At 45.9% G+C, this 25,905-nt stretch overlaps 1 pseudogene; it reads left to right on the plus strand.

Annotated features, from left to right (window-relative positions):
• LOC115476806 overlaps nt 1-25,905 on the plus strand; it is a 638,208-nt pseudogene that overhangs the window by 138,593 nt on the left and 473,710 nt on the right.

Consider the following 25,905-nt stretch of genomic DNA (forward strand, 5'->3'; position numbering starts at 1 on the left):
GAGGACATAACTGAGATTGACCTAACAACTTATCCAACTAACTGAGAGTGCAGCCTGGAACAGAACAAAACATGGGCCTAGGGGGGTGGAGTTGGATTCTAAACCCCGAACAGATTCTGAAGCACTGACTGCCCGAACCGACTGTCGCGTCGGGTATCCTGCTGCAGGCAGTAATGAGATGTGAATGTGTGGACAGATGACCACGTCGCAGCTTTGCAAATCTCTTCAATAGTGGCTGACTTCAAGTGGGCTACCAACGCTGCCATGGCTCTAACATTATGAGCCGTGACATGACCCTCAAGAGCCAGCCCAGCCTGGGCGTAAGTGAAGGAAATGCAATCTGCTGGCCAATTGGATATGGTGCGTTTCCCCACAGCCACTCCCCTCCTGTTGGGATCAAAAGAAACAAACAATTGGGCGGACTGTCTGTTGGGCTGTGTCCGCTCCAGATAGAAGGCCAATGCTCTCTTGCAGTCCAATATGTGCAGCTGACGTTCAGCAGGGCAGGAATGAGGACGGGGAAAGAATGTTGGCAAGACAATTGACTGGTTCAGATGGAACTCAGACACAACCTTTGGCAAGAACTTAGGGTGAGTGCGGAGGACTACTCTGTTAAGATGAAATTTGGTGTAAGGGGCCTGGGCTACCAGGGCCTGAAGCTCACTGACTCTACGAGCTGAAGTAACTGCCACCAAGAAAATGACCTTCCAGGTCAAGTACTTCAGATGGCAGGAGTTCAGTGGCTCAAAAGGAGGTTTCATCAGCTGGGTGAGAACGACATTGAGATCCCATGACACTTTAGGAGGTTTGACAGGGGGCTTTGACAAAAGCAAACCTCTCATGAAGCGAACAACTAAAGGCTGTCCTGAGATCGGCTTACCTTCCACACGGTAATGGTATGCACTGATTGCACTAAGGTGAACCCTTACAGAGTTGGTCTTGAGACCAGACTCAGACAAGTGCAGAAGGTATTCAAGCAGGGTCTGTGTAGGACAAGAGCGAGGATCTAGGGCCTTGCTGTCACACCAGACGGCAAACCTCCTCCATAGAAAGAGTAACTCCTCTTAGTGGAGTCTTTCCTGGACACAAGCAAGATACGGGAGACACCCTCTGACAGACCCAAAGAGGCAAAGTCTATGCTCTCAACATCCAGGCCGTGAGAGCCAGGGACCGGAGGCTGGGATGCAGAAGCGCCCCTTCGTTCTGGGTGATGAGGGTCGGAAAACACTCCAATCTCCACGGTTCTTCGGAGGATAACTCCAGAAGAAGAGGGAACCAGATCTGACGCGGCCAAAAGGGAGCAATCAGGATCATGGTGTCTCGGTCTTGCTTGAGTTTCAACAAAGTCTTCCCGACCAGAGGTAGGGGAGGATAAGCATACGGTAGACCTTCCCCCCAGTCCAGGAGGAAGGCATCCGATGCCAGTCTGCCGTGGGCCTGAAGCCTTGTGGTTGGCTCGAGATGCGAAGAGATCTACCAAGGGGGTGCCCCACGCTTGGAAGATCTGTCGCACTACTCGGGAGTTGAGCGACCACTCGTGAGGTTGCATGATCCTGCTCAACCTGTCGGCCAGACTGTTGTTTACGCCAGCCAGATATGTGGCTTTGAGCACCATGCCGTGACCGGCGAGCCCAGAGCCACATGCTGACGGCTTCCTGACACAGGGGGCGAGATCCGGTGCCCCCCTGCTTGTTGATGTAATACATGGCAACCTGGTTGTCTGTCTGAATTTGGATATTTGGTGGGACAGCCGATCTCTGAAGCCTTCAGAGCGTTCCAGACCGCTCGCAACTCCAGAAGATTGATCTGCAGATCGCGTTCCTGGAGGGACCAGCTTCCTTGGGTGTGAAGCCCATCGACATGAGCTCCCCACCCCAGGAGAGACGCATCCGTAGTCAGCACATTTTGTGGCTGAGGAATTTGAAAAGGACGTCCCAGAGTCAAATTGGACCAAATCGTCCACCATACAGGGATTTGAGGAAAACTTGTGGACAGGTGGATCACGTCTTCTAGATCCCCAGCAGCCTGAAACCACTGGGAAGCTAGGGTCCATTGAGCAGATCTCATGTGAAGGCGGGCCATGGGAGTCACATGAACTGTGGAGGCCATGTGGCCCAGCAATCTCAACATCTGCCGAGCTGTGATCTGCTGGGACGCTCGCACCCGCGAGACGAGGGACAACAAGTTGTTGGCTCTCGCCTCTGGGAGATAGGCACGAGCCATCCGAGAATCCAGCAGAGCTCCTATGAATTCTAGTCTCTGCACTGGGAGAAGATGGGACTTTGGATAATTTATCACAAACCCCAGTAGCTCCAGAGGCGAATAGTCATCTGCATGGACTGTAGAGCTCCTGCCTCGGATGTGTTCTTCACCAGCCAATCGTCGAGATATGGTGAACACGTGTACCCCCAGCCTGCGACGTGCCGCTGCTACTACAGCCAAGCACTTCGTGAACACTCTGGGCGCAGAGGCGAGCCCAAAGGGTAGCACACAGTACTGGAAGTGACGTGTGCCCAGCTGAAAATCGCAGATACTGTCTGTGAGCTGGCAGTATCGGGATGTGTGTGTAGGCGTCCTTCAAGTCCAGAGAGCATAGCCAATCGTTTTCCTGATCATGGGGAGAAGGGTGCCCAGGGAAAGCATCCTGAACTTTTCTTTGACCAGATATTTGTTCAGGGCCCTTAGGTCTAGGATGGGACGCATCCCCCCTGTTTTCTTTTCCACAAGGAAGTACCGGAATAGAATCCAGCCCTTCCTGCCCGGATGGCACGGGCTCGACCGCATTGGCGCTGAGAAGGGCGGAGAGTTCCTCTGCAAGTACCTGCTTGTGTTGGAAGCTGTAAGACTGAGCTCCCGGTGGACAATTTGGAGGTTTTGAGGCCAAATTGAGGGTGTATCCTTGCCGGACTATTTGGAGAACCCACTGATCGGAGGTTATGAGAGGCCACCTTTGGGGAAAAAAGTTTCAACCTCCCTCCGACCGGCAGGTAGCCAGGCACTGACACTGGGGATGTCGGCTATGCTCTGCTGGAGCCGTCAAAAGCTCGTCCCTTGCTTTGCTGGGGAGCCGAGGGGCCTTGCTGAGGCGCACGCTGCTGATGAGAGCGAGCGCGCTGGGGCTTAGCCTGGGCCGCAGGCTGTCGAGAAGGAGGATTGTACCTACGCTTACCAGAAGAGTAGGGAACAGTCTTCCTTCCCCAAAAAAAATCGTCTACCTGTAGAGGTAGAAGCTGAAGGCTGCCGGCGGGAGAACTTGTCGAAAGCGGTGTCCCGCTGGTGGAGCTGCTCTACCACTTGTTCGACTTTCTCTCCAAAAATATTATCCGCACGGCAAGGCGAGTCCGCAATCCGCTGCTGGATCCTATTCTCCAGGTCGGAGGCACGCAGCCATGAGAGTCTGCGCATCACCACAACCTTGAGCAGCGGCCCTGGACGCAACATCAAAGGTGTCATACACCCCTCTGGCCAGGAATTTTCTGCACGCCTTCAGCTGCCTGACCACCTCCTGAAATGGCTTGGCTTGCTCAGGCGGGAGCTTGTCCACCAAGCCCGCCAACTGCGCACATTGTTCCGCATGTGTATGCTCGTGTAGAGCTGGTAAGACTGTATTTTGGCCACGAGCATAGAAGAATGATAGGCCTTCCTCCCAAAGGAGTCTAAGGTTCTAGAGTCCTTGCCCTGGGGCCGCCGAAGCATACTCCCTAGAACTCTTAGCCTTCTTAGGGCCAAATCACAACTCCAGAGTCGTGAGGCAACTGAGTGCGCATCAGCTCTGGGTCCCCATGGATCCGGTACTGGGACTCGATCTTCTTGGGAATGTGGGGATTACTTAATGGCTTGGTCCAGTTCGCCAGCAATGTCTTTTTGAGGACATGATGCATGGGTACTGTGGACGCTTCCTTAGGTGGAGAAGGATATTCCAGGAGCTCAAACATCTCATCCCTGGGCTCGTCCTCCACAACCACCGGGAAGGGGATGGCCGTAGACATCTCCCGGACAAAGGCCGCAAAAGACAGACTCTCGGGAGGAGAAAGCTGCCTTTCAGGGGAGGGAGTGGGATCAGAAGGTAGGCCATCAGACTATGTAGAAATATCTGAGAAATATCTGATGTCCTCCTCCTCCTCCCATGAGGCCTCACCATCGGTATCAGGCACAAGTTCCCGGACCTGTGTCTGAAGCCGTGCCCGGCTCGACTCCGTGGAACCACAGCCACGTGGGAGCGTCGAGAGGTAGACTCCCTCGCCCGCACCGGCGAAGCTCCCTCTGCCGACGTCGTCGGGGAGCCTTTCCTGGGAGGCGACCGCAGTCGGTACACCTCACCCCGGGCAAGGGGCCAGCCGGCGCCTCACTCGACGGTACCGGTGGCGCAAGCACCCCGGTACCGGAGGGGAAGGGCGCACAGCTCTCCAGGATCTCTGGGAGGACGGCCCGGAGACTCTTGTGCAGAGCGGCTGTGGAGAAAGACGTGGAAGCCGATGCAGGTGTCGATGTCAGAGTGTTCCGGGCGTGGAGGCTGTTCCGGGCTGTCCATAGTGGAGCGCATCGACACCCTCTTGAACAGAGGGTGAGCGGTCCTCTACGGTGCCGATGCCTACTGGGTGCCGACTCCCTCGGCGACCCAGAGCTCTCCGGTGCCGATACGGGAAGGGGACCGGTGTCGATGCTTTCTTCGACGTCTTGGAACGAAAGCATGTCACCGGAGCTTCCGGCACCGACGAGGAGGACGTAGATCCAGCCGTCGCTTCCTCTGGGCCGAGGCCGAAGAAGGTCGGTCTCGGGGGGGGCTGTACCGCAGGAGCCCTCAGGGTAGGGGGAGACCACCCGAAGGCTCACCGCCACCAGCAGGGGAATGGGACAGCCCTCACCTACACTCCAGTCCGAAGCACCACCGTCCGATGACATCAGCAGAAGTGGAGGTCCCGGTACCACCGACGCCGACGCAGCCTTCCGATGTCTCAGCCCCGATGCAGAGGGTCGATGCCTCGATGCACTACGATGCAGTCGCGGCCGAGGACCGGAGGTCTAGACGCTGTCGACGTCGATGCACTCGATACTCCCCGGTGCCGATGCCGACGAAGAGCCCGAGAACAAAACATTCACTGGGCCAATCTCGCTACCTGAGTCCGCTTTTGTAAAAGGGCGCACAGACTACAGGCCTGCGGGCGGTGCCCAGCCCCCAGACACTGAAGACACGACGCGTGCCTATCAGTGAGCGAGATTACCCGGGCGCACTGGGTGCACTTCTTGAAGCCGCTGGGAGACTTCAATGACATGGGCGGAAAATCACGCCGGCAAGATCAAAACTCGTGATTGCGTAAGGCACCAAAAAGAGGGGGAGAAAAAAATTTGACCTGAGGGCCTCAAAAGGGCCTACCCCGAAGACGAAAAGAAACTTACCGGGGCAAAAACTGGAAATAGAGGAAAAGGAAAAAGACCGAAAAGGTCTTCTTCCGAAATCCTTTTTTTTTTTTTTTGCAAAAAGTCAAGAGAGACGTGCGAGGTCAACTTAAGGGGCGCGAATGGCGTAACACGACCGTATCGAGCGCGGACAAAAGAAGACTGGCCGGCACGAGCCGGTTTCGGGCGGGAAGACGGCCGCGCATGCACGGTGCGCATCTGCGCGCGAGGGCTAGCAAAGGCTTTTGCTAGTGAAGATTCCGATTGGAGGGGCTGCCGTGGACGTCACCCATCAGTGAGAACAAGCAGCCTGCTTGTCCTCGGAGAATGGCCGTCTTTCTCCCCGAACGGGAAAATCAAAACTGTCTTTGCTCACAGCTTTTTAGTAGTAACAGTGGGATTTGAACCAGCCACCGCTGCATTACAAGACCAGTGATGTAACCACTTGGTCACAGCTCCACTTAGTTGGATGTTCCTCCCTGTGATTGGTGTGCTGTGATTGGCTGAGAGAGACTGAAGGGGTATAATCAAAAGGGAGGGACACCCAACTAAGAGGTAGATGCACTAAACGTTTTTCATCGTTAAATGAGCCCTCAGGGAAGAATTTCCTATCCTTTCCATGCACTTAAGCCTATTTTCCGACGACAGTAGCAGCTAACGAAAACGGAATGGAGATGAGCAATTAGTGTGAAAACCCCATTGAAACGACATGCACTAACCTTTTCCGATTGCCTTTACGCAGGAAAAAGGCAGGAAAACTACTAAAAAGCTGTAAGCAAAAACAGTTTTGATTTCCCAGGATGGCCATTAAGGGAAAATGCACAGCAGGGATTTTTTTTAATTTGTATGAAGTCTTTATTGAACATTTCTCAAAACAGTATCACAAAATACAGCACTCCAGAACAAGTAAGTCATAACATAACTGATCAGCAAGATCCTTTTTTTTTATGAGCTGGCCGACTGGCTTCCCCTCCTAGGGAAGGAAATTCGCGTGCAAATGAGCAGCTCATTTGCATGCGATTTCCTTCATGCATGCCCTTCCCTTAACGATTCGCTAAGGGATCGGTAAGGGAAGGACTCTTCCGTGCAGTTTAGTGCACCTGGCTTTAAATCTGCTCCAGGGACCTGCATACTGCTATCATGGAGCTGGCTGGCATAGAGGCTGGCAAAAAAAATGTTTTAAGTTTTTTTTTTGGGTGGGAGGGGGTTGGTGACCACTGGGGGAGTATGGTGAGGTCATCCCGATTCCTTCCGGTGGTCATCTAGTCAGTTTGGGCACCTTTTTGAGATTTGGTCATGAAAATAAATAGACCACGTAAAACCAGCCAAATGCTCGTCATCGCCGGTTTTCTTTTTTCCATTATCAGCTGAAGCCAGCCATCTCATAAGCACGGTGCACGTCCCGCCTTCGTACTCTGCCGACATGCCCCTTTGGAAGTTTGGCCGCCTCCGTGACGGAATGCCGGCGAGTGTGTCCAAAAATCGGCTTTCGATTATACCGATTTGGTCGGTTTTAGGGAGATGGCCGGCACATCTCCGATTTATGTCGGATGATCGCCAGCGATCACCTTACGAGACTGAGCGGCTAGATGGCAGATGATGTTTAATGTGAGCAAGTGCAAGGTGATGCATGTGGGAAAAAGAACCCGAATTATAGCTAAGTCATGCAAGGTTCCACGTTAGGAGGTTACGGAAGAAGAAAGGGATCTGGGTGTCGTCGTCGATAATACACTGAAACCTTCTGCTCAGTGTGCTGCCTGCAGCTCGGAAAGCGAATAGAAAGGACACGGCCAAACCATTTAGGGAGGCGGACACAACTGGGCTGCAGGCCAGGGGAGGAAAGGGTTAAGGAAAACGGGGAGGAAAGGGGGACAGCAGGTGAGGGAGGGTCTTCCAGGGGGATCTGCAAGCCAGCGGAGCTTACCCGGCCCACCACCAGAGTTAGGCATAAACTGTCGCAGCTGGGCGGGTTAGGGACAGGGATAGGAAAGCGAATAGAATGTTGGGTATTATTAGGACAAGGTATGGAAAAACAGGTGTGAGGATGTTATTAATGCCGTTATACGCTCCATTGGTGAAACCGCACCTTGAGTATTCTGTTCAATTTGATCGCCACATCTCAAGAAAGATATAGTGGAATGGAAAAGGTGCAGCGAAGGGCGACTAAAATGATAGCGAGGATGGGATGACTTCCCTATGAAGAAAGACTAAGGAGGTAGGGCTTTTCAGCTTAGAGAAGAGACGGCTGAGGGGAGACATGATAGAGATAAATAATGAGTGGAGCGGAACAGGTGGATGAGAAGCATCTGTTCATGCTTTCCAAAATACTAGGACTAGGGGGCATGCGATGAAACTACAGGTAGTAAATTTAAAAACAAATCGGAGAAATATTTCTTCACTCAACGCGTAATTAAACTATGGAATTCGTTGCCGGAGAACGTGGTGAAGGCGGTTAGCTTTGGCAGAGTTTAAAAAGGGGTTAGACCGTTTCCTAAAGGACAAGTCCATAAACCGCTACTAAATGGAAAAATCCACCAATTCCAGGAATAACATGTATAGAATGTTTGTACGTTTGGAGAAGCTTGCCAGGTGCCCTTGGCCTGGATTGGCCGCTGTCGTGGACAGGATGCTGGGCTCGATGAACCCTTGGTCTTTTTCCCAGTGTGGCATTACTTATGTACTTATGAAAATAAGCCTGTGTGTGAAACAGGTTATTTAAGTGGATTAGCCCCGTTAAGTCCCAAGGGAAACTGGCTTTTAAGGCCTAAGGTTTGGCCAGAAGTAAAATAGCTTGTGTGTTAGTTGTTAGTGTGGGAGCTTGCACCCTTTTGGAGAGAAACTAGTTGCTGTGGGCAGTGTAACTGCAGTTTTCAAGAAAAGTGTCCTTCTTTAGTTAGGGTATACAGTGAAATAATAGGAGAATAGTTAGGGTTGCAAATTAACATTTATTTTCTCAGCTAGAAAGCCCAGTAATCCCTGTGCACCAGATGGGGCTGTTTCTGGTGTTAGACAGGAAGAACATTTCTCTTATTGATTTGTTTTAAAGTGCAAGGCAGTAGGTTTTAAAACTGCTGGAACTTGAGCTCCAAAGATCAAGTAAGGTGAAGAAAAAAGCATTCAAGAGAGACGAAAGTAAAGATAAGTCTGCACCTCCCTATACAGCAAAGTAAAGGACATTGAGAAGCAGGGCCGCAGAGGGGTGGGGGCAGGGGGGGACAAAATTTCCCGGCCTCCAAGGGGGGCCCGGCACCACAGTTCCACCCGCCCTCCATGTGAAAGTGCTGCAGGCCCTGTGTCCTGCCCTCATCTGATGTAACTTCCGCAAGGGCTGGACACAGAGAGGGAAGGAGGCCCAAAATGAGGCGATCTGCTGCCTGCAGTGCTTTCATACGGAGGTGAGAGGCGCTGTGATTTCAATGCAGGGGGCCCGGCCCGGTGGCGGACAGAGGGGGGCGGGTGGAGGCAGGGAGCGGTGGTGGCGACCCGGGGGGGGGGGGGGGGCGGCCTTGCCCCAGGCCTGGCCCAGTCTCTTGGGGGCCCTGTTGAGAAGTCACTGAATTTAGTAAAACTTACCTTTTCTGGGGACTAGTTCTTGGTGTCTGCACCAGAAAACATAAAACAGATCACAAAGAATCAATTCATAAGACACACACTACCAAAAGAAAGTTATAGTTATAAAGTAAAAGAAAGAAAGTGAGAAAACTTGATCAATATTTATCTGATGGGTCAGTCATTAGTATTGGCTGGTCATTAAATTTGAATTGATAGTTAAATTGTTCTACCAGAAGTAATGTTTGAATTTATGTTTAGTCAACTCCAACAGAAGGTAACCTCTCCACTGAAGATCAATGCCAAGCGAAAAAACTGGAGAAAAACAACCTCTCTCAGAAGGTGTTCTCAGCAATTTCTTTATTCAAAAACAGTATGCCAAAAAAATGACCCAACACGAGTCGTGTTTTGGCCCTACCGGCCTGCATCAGGGGTCTATGAACAAATACATAATTAAAAGGAAAATCAAACATAATCGACATAACCACAAATCATAAATCCAAACTAATTATTAAATGCACAGTAAATAATTGTCAAACCATTAAAACTCAAGTATTGTAAAAATAGACCATAAAAATTAAAATTAATATGAAAATTAAAATTAAAATAAAAAAAACAAAAATCATACCTAGGAATTTTGTAAAGTAGTATATTTTCTTAGAGCGGTAATATGCAGCCAAACTCATATGTTATGTGTATATCTTATGTGGACATAAAAATCAATATAAATATATGATACATCAAAATGGATACATAATTTAAAGGTCATAAGGCATATATATGAAAATAGATTGTCATCTATTCAAATTGACAACATTAACACAACCAAGAACAGAACAAATGCCATTGTTATATTTTCTCAGCTAGAAAGCCCCAGTAATCCCTATGCACCAGATGGGCTGTTCCTGGTGTTAGACAGGAAAGAACGTTTCTCTATTGATTTGTTTTAAAGTGCAAGGCAGTAGGTTTTAAAACTGCTGGAACTTGAGCTCCAAAGATCAAGTAAGGTGAAGAAAAGAAGCATCAAGAGAGACGAAGGTAAAGATTTGAAAACTATATATTGAAACAATCAGAGCTAAACAGTACATTTGGTTTGAAAACTGTATATTGAGATGCAACAAAGCATAAAAAGAATTTAAAAGAGCATCAAAAGGAACATAAGATCTATATTTCCAGACTGCATCTATATATGAAATCACCTAATCACAGTTGTGCCATTTCAACTAAAATATAATCTATATAAATAAATCCCCCCTCAGAGTTCTGAAGCTCACTCCATCTGTGGCAGTGAAGCCCTGAACTCCTGTCCTCCTGGTAGGCTAGGCTACTATTGGACTACTCACCCTCAGTACTCAGCCACGCCCATCTGCTCCCTATAAAACGCACCCTCAACATTCTATTGGCTTCTGACGTCACTGAAGACAAGGTTCGTATGTTCGAAGCTCTGAAGCCTCGAAAAAACACAGTTTCTGGGCCCGCCCTCGCGTCAACGTTTATGACGTTGAGGGCGGAGGCGGAGCAATTCACCAACCATCGACGACGGGTGGGGGGGGGGGGCCACAGGAAAAACAAATCATACAACGCACCCCTCCGTTCAGACCATCTCAGACTGCCAGGTCCCTGAAGCCGCCTCAGCCTCTCTCCTTACATCACTGCCCCTGGAGAAAACCCCGGAGAAGCACAGCCAACGATGTCAAAGGGGAGAGGAGGAGCAGCTGCACAGACGACCAATGTGAGATGACTAAAACAAGTCCCTAACACTCAAAAAACTAGCGCTTGCATGCTGATGCAGCAAAGGTGTCAAAGGTATGTCCTCAAGAACAAGACGCTGAGACCGCCTGTCAGCCTGATCTCCTTTTCATGAAACTCAGGATTTCTACGAAAAGGTGAAAATGCAGCCTGAACACTGACAACATCGCAAAACAATACACTTAATTCATCTCGAGGGCACCATACGTCTTTCTTTTACTGTTAGCAACTGCACGAAAATGTCCTCACACGATCATTAATCTACCTTCTGGCACGAGCCACCAATTAAAAAAAAAAAACACTAAACAGTAGCTACGATGGGCTAGGAGAGAGGCAAGTCTTTTTCATTGTTGTTGCTGCTGCTTTTCAACACTCAAGCGACGCAGACAGGCTCGGTGATGGGTGTCAGCAGACAGGCTGTCCCGAGACCACAGATACGATCAACAGCAGCACACATCACAGAAGGCAGGTCAGAGAAGTTTCTCACAAGGAAGTTGATGCCTGGCTGCATCTCAGTAACATCACATGTGGCACACAGAACAAGGAGAGTGGCAGGACTCCCTCAAATACAAAACCCCTCCCACAGCTGCCTCTCACTGCAATCTCTAACATCCAAACTAACCTCTCTCTCACTCTCTCTAGAACACACACACACAAGGGACAGGGAGGAGATGAGAGGGGAGGAAAAAAACCATCAGTACACACTCCCTTTCACTATCTCACTATCTCCCTCTCTCTAACTGCCTATAACTGAGAAATGGCTCAAATGGTTGTGTTCTGCTATGGAACATTTTGCTGCTGTCTTCCCATTTTGAACCCTAGCCTTGCACACTCTCTTTCACAGACACACATACATATACACACTCTCACTCTCTCACTTAAATCACTCTCACAGTCTCTCTTTCACACAGACACACACACACTTTCACTGTCTCTCTCTTCAACACACTCACTCTCACACACACATACACTTTCTCTGACTCTCTCCTCTCTCTCACACACACAACACAACACATATACACATTATCACTACACTTGAGAAATAAAACAAATAAACCGTTGTATTCAGACACACACACACAAGGGACACGGAGGAGATGCGAGGGGAGGAAAAAAAACACCACATGCACACTCTCTCACTCTCAACTGCCTATAAGGAGCAACTGCCCCTCCACTGTCCCAGGGACTACTAGCATCTCTCTCTCTCTCTCTCTCTCACCACACACCACACCACGGGGACACGGAGGGGATGGAAGACAAAAAAAAGAATCATTGGGAATGGAGGGGACGGCAGGGGAGATAAGGTAACAACTGGCTCAAATGGTTGTGCTCTGCTATGCAAACTTTTGCTGCTGTCTCTTCATTTTGACACTAGCCTCGCACATTCTCTTTCACACAGACACGCGCACACACACATATACACACTCTCTCACACAGACACAAACACACACTTTCTCTGTCTCATACATACACAGACACAAATACATATACACACTCTCACTCTCTCGCTTAACTCACTCTCAGTCACACTTTCACACAGACACACACACACACACTGTCTCTGTCTTCCACATACTCACTCTCACACACACACGGCTGGAGTGGGGGCAGGGGAGCGAGGAGAATCGCTGGGTGCCTGGAAGGGGAGCAGGGGAGATAGAACAATCGCTGAGTGGCTGGAAAGGTGGGCAGGGGACACAGGAGACAGTCTCACTCTCTCTCTCACACACACACATTCATTCTATCTCTCTCTCTCACACACACACAGTCACTGTCAAACACACTCTATCAAACATACACACTCCGAGGAAAACCTTGCTAGCGCCCGTTTCATTTCTGTCAGAAACGGGCCTTTTTTACTAGTAAGATATAAAACAAGGTTCAAAGATAAATAAATGAGAGGATGAGACATAAAGCAATATATGTCATTGTGAAACATATTGAAAAATAACTAGAAAGTGTTATCCAGCCCATATAGTTCCAAAAAGGATGGCACATGTGTGTGTTTATGTTTAAAAAAAAAAAAGACAGTAAAAAGCACGATTTATAAGTAAGAAGCTCTATATTATCCAATGGAGCTTAATAAACAACTGCCAAGATACTATATTGAAAGGATGGAGGAAACAGATATTAAAAATCGCAATCTTAAAAAGTATCTTCAAAGAGACACTGGTGGTGTTAAAAGCTTGTTCTGGCTAAACCCGCAGCAAAAGAGTAAAAGAAAAAACTTTCCTCACGCAGTTCTTGCCAAGAACAACCCTCCTCGATAAACTGCTGTGAAGCACTATCCACTAAGTGAGTGAAGAAGACGAGTGAAAGATGTTGCTGAATTTATATATGACGTTGCTATATTGATGTCACATCCAATGGCGCCACAAATAAAAAGTACTGACTCAAAAGGTAAAAGAAAAAATGTAGTGAGAAGCACAATATAAAAGTAAAAACGTGCTTCTATATGCCAGGTCAATACACCACAAATTCAAAAAGCTCTATATTATCCGTAAGTGTTTTATATGAAAAACAACTCTCAAGGTACTGTAATGAAAGAATGGAACATACGGGACTTGCCGTACCTTTAAAAAGTAGGAAGTCAAATATCGCCGAAAAAACAACACAATCTTAAACAATATCATCTAGATGATGCTGATGGTGTTAAAAGATTGTACTGACTACACTCAAGGTAAAAGAAAGATTTACCACACACTGTTCTCACCAAAAACAAACCACCTTGGTAAACTGCTATAAAGCGCTATCCACTGAGTGAGTGAAGGATGTTGCAAGAGCAAATTAAACCAGCAGGAGAATGCCACCAAGTGGCTCCAAAGGTGTATTTTTATTGCTAACAATTCATTAATTGTTTATATGTATGACATCAATGGTGCTGGATTTATTCTCTCTTTTCTTTTTTTCCATTAGTCCAATTTATTTGGGTGGTATTCTTTTGTTGTTTTTGACCTTTTTCTGTACTATATTTTTGTAAATACTCTTTCTTGTATGTTTGCATTTTAATTTTTACCACCTTTGTATGTGACATCATCATGGCGTCCGCCGAACACCTCTGGCGGAAATCTCGGGCCCTTGCTGATTTCTTACACTTTAAGTTCATGCTGACCTCCTTCCAATCTGCTCTTTTACGTGCCAAACAGGATTATTATATCCAACTGACCAACTCTCTTGGCTCTAATCCTCGACTTCTCTTCACCACATTGAACTCTCTCCTCAAGGTGCCCCCTCCCCCAACTCCCCCTTCATTATCTCCTCAGACCCTTGCTGAATTCTTTCACAACAAGGTTCAAAAGATAAACCTTGCTTTCTCTACCTCACCACCTCTCCCTCCACTAGTCCGTTCCCCTCTCTCTCCTTCCCCTCATTCCCTTTCCTCCTTTCCTGAAGTTACTATTGAGGAAACTACACTTCTCCTTTCTTCCTCAAAATGTACCACCTGTTCCTCTGATCCCATTCCCACCCACCTTCTTAATGCCATCTCTCCTACTCTTATTCCTTTTATCTGTCACATTCTCAACCTCTCACTTTCCACTGCGACTGTCCCTGCTGCCTTTAAACATGCTGTGGTCACACCTCTCCTTAAGAAGCCTTCACTTGACCCTACTTGTCCCTCTAATTACCGACCCATCTCCCTCCTTCCTTTTCTCTCCAAATTACTTGAGCGTGCTGTTCACCACCGCTGCCTTGATTTTCTCTCCTCACATGCTATTCTTGACCCATTACAATCTGGTTTTCGCCCTCTCCACTCAACCGAAACTGCGCTTACTAAAGTCTCCAATGACCTATTACTGGCTAAATCCAGAGGTCAATATTCCATCCTCATTCTTCTTGATCTTTCCGCTGCTTTTGACACTGTCGATCACAGCATACTTCTCGATACCCTGTCCTCACTTGGATTCCAGGGCTCTGTCCTTTCCTGGTTCTCTTCCTACCTCTCCCTCCGCACCTTTAGTGTTCACTCTGGTGGATCCTCTTCTACTTCTATCCCTCTGCCTGTCGGCATACCTCAGGGTTCTGTTCTTGGTCCCCTCCACTTTTCTATCTACACTTCTTCCCTTGGTTCATTAATCTCATCCCATGGCCTTTCCTACCATCTCTATGCTGATGACTCCCAAATCTACCTTTCTACCCCTGATATCTCACCTTGCATCCAAACCAAAGTTTCAGCGTGCTTGTCTGACATTGCTGCCTGGATGTCTCAATGCCACCTGAAATTAAATATGACCAAAACCGAGCTTCTCATTTTCCCCCCCAAACCCACCTCCCCGCTCCCCCCGTTTTCTATTTCTGTTGATGGCCCTCTCATTCTCCCTGTCTCCTCAGCTCGAAACCTTGGGGTCATCTTTGACTCTTCTCTCTCCTTCTCTGCTCATATCCAGCAGACCGCCAAGACCTATCGTTTCTTTCTTTACAACATCCGTAAAATCCGCCCCTTTCTTTCCGAGCACTCTACCAAAACCCTCATCCACACCCTTGTCACCTCTCGTTTAGACTACTGCAATCTGCTTCTTGCTGGCCTCCCACTTAGTCACCTCTCCCCTCTCCAGTCGGTTCAAAACTCTGCTGCCCGTCTCATCTTCCGCCAGGGTCGCTTTACTCATACTACCCCTCTCCTCATGACCCTTCACTGGCTCCCTATCCGTTTTCGCATCCTGTTCAAACTTCTTCTACTAACCTATAAATGTATTCACTCTGCTGCTCCCCAGTACCTCTCCACACTCGTCCTTCCCTACACCCCTTCCCGTGCACTCCGCTCCATGGATAAATCCTTCTTATCTGTTCCCTTCTCCACTACTGCCAACTCCAGACTTCGCGCCTTCTGTCTCGCTGCACCCTACGCCTGGAATAAACTTCCTGAGCCCCTACGTCTTGCCCCATCCTTGGCCACCTTTAAATCTAGACTGAAAGCCCACCTCTTTAACATTGCTTTTGACTCGTAACCACTTGTAACCACTCACCTCCACCTACCCTCCTCTCTTCCTTCCCGTTCACATTAATTGATTTGATTACTTTATTTATTTTTTGTCTATTAGATTGTAAGCTCTTTGAGCAGGGACTGTCTTTCTTCTATGTTTGTGCAGCGCTGCGTATGCCTTGTAGCGCTATAGAAATGCTAAATAGTAGTAGTATATTGCATATAACAATACTCTCCTTTTTACTTGTCTATTTTATCTTGGTGGCATTCTCCCACTGGTTTAATTTGCTCTTGCATAACCTTTTTGCAAACACTTTATTTAGTTGATATATATTTTTGGCGCCATTGTATATGACGCCATCATGGCCACATCCTAGATAAATTCAGCAACATCCTTCACTTGTCTTCTTCACTTACTCAGTGGATAGCGCTTTACAACAGTATACTGAGGTGGTTTGTTTTTGGTGAGAACAGCGTGTGGTAAGTTTTTCTTTTTACATTTTTGCCGTGAGTTTAGTCAGTACAAGCTTTTAACACCATCAGCATCATCTAGATGATATCGTTTAAGATTGTGTTGTTTTTACAGAGATATTTGACTTCCTACTTTTTAAAGGTACGGCAAGTCCCGTATGTTCCGTTCTTTCATTACAGTACCTTGAGAACTGTTCTTCATATAAAACACTTATGGATAATATAGAGCTTTTTGAATTTATGTTTATGCAACAGAAAAACTAATTTTGTTAACTTGAACACATTTTCTATATCCCAAATTGGATTTTAAATAAAGAGGCAACTTATACTTACCATCTCTCTGGTTACTGGGTCTCAAAATCCTTTTAGTTATTTTTCCTCTCTATAGTTTAGAACTTTGGAGATGAGGTTAGTTTAATTAACTCTGAGCTCAGGGGTGAGTTGTGAGCCTGAGGAATTTGGCCACAGATAATAATAAAGCTCACATGGCCCTGAGAGTCAGCAGCTATATTAAATCATATTAATAAGTATTGATATGTATTAACCAATTAACCCATAAGCACATTGCATAAGTATTGCCATACTGGGACAGACCGAAGGCCCATCAAGGCCAGCATCCTGTTTCCAACAGTGGCCAATCCAGGTCACAAGTACCTGGCAAGATCCGAAAACAGTACAATACATTTTATGCTGCTTATCCTAATTGGGGCTCTGTGTTTGTACCTGAGGCAATGGAAAGTGAAGTGACTTGCCTAAGGTCACAAGAAGGGTCACTGGGAGAAGTGAAATTTCAAAATTGAGCAAGCTCTATCTTTTTATTTTGATTAAAAATAAATTTAGCACTCTTGTCTCCTATATATTTCTAATTTTAAGGAAGTTACCCCTATATCTATATGTGTATATATATTTTTGAATATTCATTGTTGCTGTTTTCTGTTTCTGTTGAAGCTCTGGACTGCACTGCAAACAGCCAGTACAAACTTTGTGCAAACATCTGCTCAGTGACATGTGCTGGAATCACAGACACAGCCAAGTGCCCCACAACTTGTGCAGAGGGCTGTGAGTGCATTGAGGGGTTTTTCTTCGATGGACAGCAGTGTGTATCCATAGACAACTGTGGATGCTTCTACAGAGGAGAATACATGAGGGTACAGTACTGATAATACTTTCAGCTCCAATGAGATAACTGTTCAAGGGTTTGTATATAAGTTAGAGGCTTAATATTTATTTATTTTATTTATTTGTTACATTTGTATCCCACATTTTCCCACCTATTTGCAGGCTCAATGTGGCTTACATTGTACCGTAGAGCGCCATCTCCGGTAGAGAAACAAATACAAAGAGTTGGTGGTCGAATAAGGTTCATGTGTTATAGACACATTGGGGATCATAGAGAAGAAGGGTTATGCAGAGTCTATTACAATCTTTGGTTTCATTGTGTTGCAGCGTTTAGGCACTTAAGTTGGATCGATAGGGTACGCCTTTTTGAACTTTTTAGTGATTTCCGAAAGTTTAGATGGTCGTATGTTGTTTTCACGGCTTTTGGTAATGCGTTCCACAGCTGTGTGCTTATGTAGGAGAAGCTGGATGCATAAGTTGATTTGTATTTGAGTCCTTTGCAGCTTGGGTAGTGGAGATTTAGGTATGTTCGTGTTGATCCGATTGTGTTTCTTGTTGGTAGGTCTATGAGGTCTGTCATGTAACCCGGGGCTTCACCGTAGATAATTTTATGGACCAGGGTGCAGATTTTGAAAGCAATATGTTCTTTGATTGGTAGCCAGTGTAGTTTTTCTCGAAGGGGTTTGTCGCTTTCCAATCGCATTTTTCCAAATATAAGCCTGGCTGCTGTGTTTTGAGCGGTCTGAAGTCTCTTTATGAGTTGTTCTTTGCGTCCCGCGTAAATTCCATTGCAGTAGTCTGCATGGCTTAGTACCATTGATTGTATCAGGCTGCGAAATGTTTCCCTCGGGAAGAATGGTTTCATGCGTTTGAGTTTCCACATTGAGTGGGACACTTTCTTAGTTGTAGAGTTAGCTTGGCTCTCAAGTGTAAGGTTATGGTCGATAGTAACGCCGAGGATTTTCAGGCTGTCTCAGATAGGGAGGGTGTAGTCCGGGGTGTTTATATTTGTGGGTTTATTCATATTGTGTTGGGATGAGAGGATGAGGCAGTGTGTTTTATCTGTATTGAGTTTTAGTTGAAATGCATTTGCCCACGAGTCCATGATGTTTAGGCTGAGCTTGATTTCCTTGGTGATTTCTGTCAGATCATGTTTGTAAGGTATGTATATTGTGACATTGTCTGCATAGATGAATGGGTTGAGGCCTTGGTTGGATAAGGACTTGGCTAGTGGTGTCATCATTAGGTAGATCGGCGATAGTGGTGATCCTTGAGGTACTCCGCAGTTTGCTTTCCACGGTGATGATATGTTTGAATTTGATCTCACTTGGTATGTTCTAGTGGTTAGGAGACCCTTGATCCAACTGAGTATGTTTCCATCAATACCGAAGTAATCTAGGAGTCTTAGTAGTATATTATGGTTTACCATGTCGAATGCACTAGACAAGTCGAATTGAAGGAGAAGTATGCTATTTCCTGCTTGAATTTGGCCAGGAGAGTAATGAGTACTGTTTCAGTGCTATGGAGGTCGAAATCCTGATTGTGATTCATGTAAGATTGAGAATTTGTTTATGTAATCACCGAGTTGTTTGGTTACCATGCTTTCCAGCAGTTTGACTGCTAGAGGGATAGATGCTACTGGGCGGTAATTGGTGAGTTCACTTGTCTTTTTCTTGGTGTCCTTTGGAATTGGGGTGAGTAGGATGTTGCCATTTTCCTTAGGGAAGAGACCTTGTTGGAGCAAGTAGTTTAGGTGGGATGTGAGGTCTGCTATGAAGCGGTCGGGGGCGGATTTTATTAGGTAGCTGGGGCACTTGTCCAATTTGCAGTGAGTGTCGGAGAACTTATAAATCACATGGGTAACTGTTTCAGTGATGAGGAGAGTGAAGTTTGACCAGATTCGGTCTGCTGGGTTTTCCCTAATAGATCCCACATTCTTGACCCAAGCTTTCTTGATTTCAGATAGTCTTTGTCTCCAAACCACCTCCACCAGGAGGCTGTTCCACATATCCACCACCCTTTCTATAAAAAAATATTTCCTTAGATTAATCCTGAGTCTACAACCTTTTAACTTCATCCTATGTCCTCTGGTTCTGGAATTATCTTTCTGTTGAAATAGGCTCACCTCCTGTACATTAATGCCACTGACATATTTAAATGTCTCTATCCTCTCCCCTCTTTCCTGCCATTCTTCTAGTGTATACAGATTCAGATCTAAAAATCTGTCCCCCTATACTTTATTACAGAGAATACTAACCAGTTTTGTAACGACACTCTGTGTGGCTTTATAAAATAGGCTCAAAAGAATGCCTATCTGGCCTCACAGAGGGTAATTTTTTTTTCAATTATTTATTTATATTTTGTCAGTAAAATACAGTATATTCTTCATATATCATTATTGTGCATTATAACATCGGATAAGCCTCTAACAACAATAAACCGAACACCATGTCTATATAATTCTAACAGTATTTCTCTTATTTGTCTTGAACATTCTGAATCCCCTCCCCCCTCCCTCCCGACTCTCCCTTCTTCCTCTTATGAGGAGCTATAGGGTTTGGGTAGAAGACCATTTATCATACAAGTCCCATATTTTCTGATGTTGGGCAATTTGTCCTTTCCTTATAGCTGTGAGTTTTGACATAAGTTGAATTGTTTTAAGCTTTATTAAGACAGTTTGCAGTCCCGGTAGCAATGGCTTTTTCCATGCTGCCGTTAAAAGTATTTTACCTGCCACAAACACTTGTGTAGCAAACTGATGGATAGTCCGCTGAACTCGTGGCGGTTTAAAATGTAAGAGACAACAGTCCATACTCCTAGGATACTCAAATCCTGTCACAGTCTGTAGTTCAGTCCAATAGTCTTGTGCTTGTTTGCATGTCCACCATATATGGATCATATCCCCCACTTCACAACATTGTTGTTATACATCTTCGCTAAGCGGCTTGGGGTGTAGTACCAGCTATATAAAATCTTATGTCCACTCTCCATCATTGCACTTGAGACTGACACCTTAAACAGAGACTTAATTTCCCCTGTCCACTGAGATGGTTCAGGTTGAGCCCCTAATGCTACCTCCCATTTTTTTAAGTAGCATTCAATTGGGTTGTGTGATGCTAGTAATGCTTTATATATTCTAGTTATACTCCCTTTACCTCCTCCGCTATGGATCCCCTTTTCTAGCAGTGTCTCTGTCAATTTCAGCTCCTCCCCTGCTCGCCATCAGATAAAATCTCTGACTTGGAAATATTGAAGGGCTTGCTTTGGGGATAACCCGTGTTCCCTACTCAGCTCCGTAAAAGAGGCAGCTTCTCCCTCCTCACACATCTGACCAAGCTCACTTAAACCCATGGCCTCCCACTCCTGGTACGCAGAGTCCAGGAGTCCAGGCCCAAATTGGGGAGCGAACCGCAGAAACATGTGTTTGAAATATGTACGCTCAGGGAAGAATCTTTCTCTAATCCCAGTCCAAACTATTAAGGGCCATTGGAGCAAAGTTGGGCTGTCTTTGGCAATTTCTATCAGTTTGTGCTTTGGAAGCCAAGGGATAGCTCTAAGTGGGATTGGTGCCACCCATCCCTGTTCCAGCTGGACCCAAGGTTTTCTTGTATCCTGCATCCATGTTGCTAATAGTCTTAGGTGTGCTGCTTGATAATAGGCTCGAAAGGAGGAGACCCCATGCCCCCCTATCTTTTGGTTGACACATCACTTCTGCTCTTACGCGGGGTGGCTTTTTTTTCAGATAAAGGAAAACACTTTCCTTTGTAGGCCTTTTAGGAATGAGTCTGGCAAAGAAATTGGTAATGCTATGAAAAGATACAGTATTTTTGGAAGGATTGTCATTTTTACAGCGCTTATTCGTCCCATCCATGACATCGTCAGGCCTTCCCACCTCTCTAGTTCCTGAAATAGTTCCTGCACTTTATTTGGAGAATTGCTTTGGAATAAGTCTTCTAGTGTGCGTGGAATGTTGATCCCCAGATAAGGATTATATTTAGTTGCCCATCTATATGGAAACCTAGACTTCAACTGGTTAAGCTGTTCCTCAGGCATATTTATATCTAGTGCCTCTGATTTGTCAAAGTTAATTTTGAAACCAGATACAGCACCATATGTTCTTATTATTTCTTCCAGGTTGGGGAAGGCTTTCTGAGGATCCTTAAGCGTTAATAAGATGTCATCTGCGAATAGGAGAATTTTCCTCTCCAAGCCCCCCCCCCCCCCCCATCTGGGACCTCTAATCTCGGGTACTGTTCTGATCTTTATTGCTAGGGGCTCCATCACCAGTGCAAATAGCAGCACACCCCTGCCTAGTGCCTCTATGTAGTAAGAATGATTATGACAGTGACCCATTAACTCGCACTGAGGCCGCTGGACTTTTGTAAATTAAACTCAACCACTCCACATATCTACCTCTGATGCCCACCCTCTCCTGCACTGCAAAGAGAAATGGCCAGCTAACTCGATCGAATGCTTTCTCAGCGTCTAGAGATAAAACACATAGTGGGAATTTGGTTAACTGCACACTGAATTATTTGTAATGCTCTCCTTATATTATCAAAGGTCTGACGATCTTTCACAAAGCCAGCTTTGTCCTCATGAACTAGTGCATGGAGGTGATCCTGTAGCCTGGTTGCTAATATTTTCGTAAATATTTTATAATCAAATCCTAATAATGAAATGGGCCGGTACAAACTACATAGTTGTGGATATTTTCCCTGTTTGGGTATAACTGTTATAGTTGCTAAGTTCCATATCGGTGGAATGTTCTTGTCTCTAAGGAGTTGAAAACTCTTAATAGGATTGGTGCCAACAATTTTCCAAAGATTGTATAGAATTTAATTGTGTATCCGTCAGGGCCTGGGGCTTTATTAGGGGCTAAGCTTTTAATGGATTGTTCTCTCTCTATAGGGCCCGATAGTGTCTGCTCAGCTTCCCTAGTTAGTTTAGGAAGCTCAATGGCTTCTAAGAATGATATTATATCCTCCTTACCAGGAACTGATTCCGGAGTATAAGTATTCCCTAAAAGCTGTTTCAATATACTGAGGGTCTGAACGTAATTCCCCCTTATCATCTCGTATTCCCCCTATCCCATTTATTGCCGTCTGCTGTTTAAGCTTATATGCTAGCAACCTACTGGCCTTATTGCCAAACTCAAAATTGGTCTTGTTCACTTTTTCCAATTTTTCTGAGAGGTCCGCCAGTTCAAGCTCTTGTATTTTAGCCCGCAGTTTCTGGGACTGAACCTGCAGGTCGGACTCTGCTAGATTACCCTTCTGGTGCTGTTTTTGTTCAATTTCTGCTAATTGCTTGTGCAGCTCTTTTTCTTCAGCACAGCGCCGCCTCCAGACTTGTCATCGGAGGGCGATAAAGTGTCCTCTCATCACAGCCTTAAGACCCTCCCATAAAATGATCGGGGAGACTTCTCCATTGTCATTGAAATGAATGTACTCTTTAATGTGCTGCTCCATGCTAACTAAGTTGACTGGGTCAGCTAGTAACCGTTCATCTAGTCACCATGCGCGGGCCCTCTCATTAGTGTATTGACCTCTTAGCTGTAACATTACCGGAGAGTGGTCCGACCAAATGCAGGGAAGAATCTGGTGGGATTTTACCTGGCCCAGGAACGTAGGGTCTCCCAACCATAGATCTATTCTAGAGGATGTCTGATGTACTGAGGAGTAGTACATATAACTGTGTGCGGTGGGATTTTCTCTTTGCCAGAGATCTATCAATTGCCAGCGGGTTATAAAAAGTCATGCAACTTGCGCCTATCTTGTCTCGAATAGCATGCAGTAGCGGTTGAGTTATCTAACTGTGGGTGTATGGTAAGGTTAAAATCCCCTCCTATCAGCAGGGATCCTTCAATATTTCTGGTGAATAATTGATCTATTTCCAAAAAGAAATCTCCCTGGTTAGTGTTTGGCCCATATATGTTCATAACAGTATAGATTTTCCCCACCAATGCAATAATTATAAGCAAGTATCTACCTCACGTGTCACCTAGATAGGATTCTAGATAGTGCTGGGGAGGAGTCCGCTGTCTTGGTACATGTGGGTACCAATGACATAGGAAAATGTGGGAGAGAGGTTCTGGAAGCAAAATTTAGGCTCTTAGGTAGAAAGCTGAAATCCAGATCCTCCAGGGTAGCATTTTCTGAAATGCTACCTGTGCCACGCGCAGGGCCCAAGAGACAGGCAGAGCTCCAGAGTCTCAATGCATGGATGAGACGATGGTGCAGGGAGGAGGGCTTTAGATTTGTTAGGAACTGGGCAACATTCTGGGGAAGGGGGAGCCTATTCCGAAAGGATGGGCTCCATCTTAACCAGAGTGGGACCAGGCTGCTGGCATCGGCGTTTAAGAAGGAGATAGAGCAGCTTTTAAACTAGAAATGGGGGGAAGGCCGACAGTCGCTCAAAAGAGCATGGTTCGGGATAAGGTATCTTTCAAAGATATCACCATAACAGGGAAGATAGAGTATCCTGATAGTGAGGTTGCAAAAGAGATTGTAGTAGATCGGGTATCTTTAAATAACAATAAAAATCAGACAAAAGATTGCCAATTAATACTGTCAAGTACTAAGCATGATGTACTTAGGAACAACAAACATAGTTTGAAATGTCTATATGCGAATGCCAGGAGCCTAAGAAATAAGATGGGGGAGTTAGAATATATTGCACTAAATGAAAAATTAGATATAATAGGCATCTCTGAGACCTGGTGGAAGGAGGATAACCAGTGGGACACTGTCATACCGGGGTACAAATTATATCGTAGTGATAGGGTGAATCGGATTGGTGGAGGGGTAGCATTGTATATTAACGAGAGCCTTGAATCAAATAGATTGAAAATTCTGCAGGAAGCAAAACACTCCTTGGAATCACTGTGGATTGAAATTCCATGTGCAAAGGGGAAAAGGATAGTGATAGGAGTGTACTACCGTCCGCCTGGCCAGGACGAACAGACGGATGCGGAAATGTTAAAGGAAATCAGGGACGCAAACAAACTGGGCAACACAATAATAATGGGGGATTTCAATTACCCGCATATAGACTGGGGTAATGTAACATCTGTACACGCAAGGGACATAAGATTTCTTGATGAAATCAAGGACAGCTTCATGGAACAGCTAGTTCAGGAGCCGACAAGAGAAGGAAAAATACTAGACTTAGTCCTTAGTGGTGCTCATGATCTAGTGCAGGGGGTAACGATACGAGGGCCGCTTGATAACAGTGATCATAATATGATCGGTTTTGATATTGGCATTGAAGGAAGTGAAACTAGGAAATCAAGTACGCTAGCGTTTAACTATAGAAAGGGTGATTACGACAAAATGAGAAAAATGGTGAAAAAAAGACTGAAAGGAGCAGCTCGCAGAGTAAAAAACTTGCATCAGGCGTGGATGCTGTTTAAAAACACCATCCTGGAGGTTCAGGACAAATATATTCCACGTATTAGAAAAAAGGGAAAAAAGACTAAACGTCAGCCGGCGTGGCTAAACAGTAAGATAAAGGAAATCATTAGAGCCAAAAAACAATCCTTCAGAAAGTGGAGAAGAGAACCAACTGAAAGTAACAGGATAGATCATAAGGAATGCCAAGCCAAATGCAAAGCGGAGATAAGGAGGGCAAAAAAGGACTTTGAGAAGAAATTAGCGTTGGAAGCAAAAATACATAGTAAAAACTTTTTTAGATACATTAAAAGCAGGAAACCGGCCAAAGAGTCGGTTGGGCCGCTGGACGAAAATGGTGTTAAAGGGGCGATCAAGGAGGACAAAGCCGTAGCGGAGAAATTAAATGAATTCTTTGCTTCGGTCTTCACCGAGGAGGATTTGGGGGGGACACCGGTGCCGGAAAGAATATTTGAAGCGGGGGAGTCGTAGAAACTAAACAAATTCTCTGTAACCTTGGAGGATGTAATGGGTCAGTTCAGCAAGCTGAAGAGTAGTAAATCACCGGGACCTGATGGTATTCATCCCAGAGTATTAATAGAACTAAAAAATGAACTTGCGGAGCTACTGTTAGAAATATGCAATCTGTCCCTAAAATCGAGTGTAATACCGGAAGACTGGAGGGTAGCCAATGTTACTCCGATTTTTAAGAAAGGTTCCAGAGGAGATCCGGGAAATTATAGACCGGTGAGTCTGACGTCAGTGCCGGGCAAGATGGTGGAGGCTATTATTAAGAATAAAATTGCAGAGCATATACAAAAACATGGACTGATGAGACAAAGTCAGCACGGATTTAGTGAAGGGAAGTCTTGCCTCACCAATCTAATGCATTTTTTTGAGGGGGTAAGCAAACATGTGGACAATGGGGAGCCGGTTGATATTGTATATCTGGATTTTCAGAAGGCGTTTGACAAAGTGCCGCACGAAAGACTCCTGAAGAAATTGCAGAGTCATGGAATCGGAGGTAGGGTATTATTATGGATTAAGAACTGGTTGAAAGATAGGAAGCAGAGAGTAGGATTGCGTGGCCAGTATTCTCAGTGGAGGAGGGTAGTTAGTGGGGTCCCGCAGGGGTCTGTGCTGGGTCCGTTGCTTTTTAATGTATTTATAAATGACCTAGAGATGGGAATAACTAGTGAGGTAATTAAATTCGCCGATGACACAAAATTATTCAGGGTCGTCAAGTCACAGGAGGAATGTGAACGATTACAGGAGGACCTTGCGAGACTGGGAGAATGGGCGTGCAAG

This window comes from Microcaecilia unicolor, chromosome 8, assembly GCF_901765095.1.
Source record: "Microcaecilia unicolor chromosome 8, aMicUni1.1, whole genome shotgun sequence".
NCBI classification, from domain to species: Eukaryota; Metazoa; Chordata; class Amphibia; order Gymnophiona; family Siphonopidae; genus Microcaecilia; species Microcaecilia unicolor.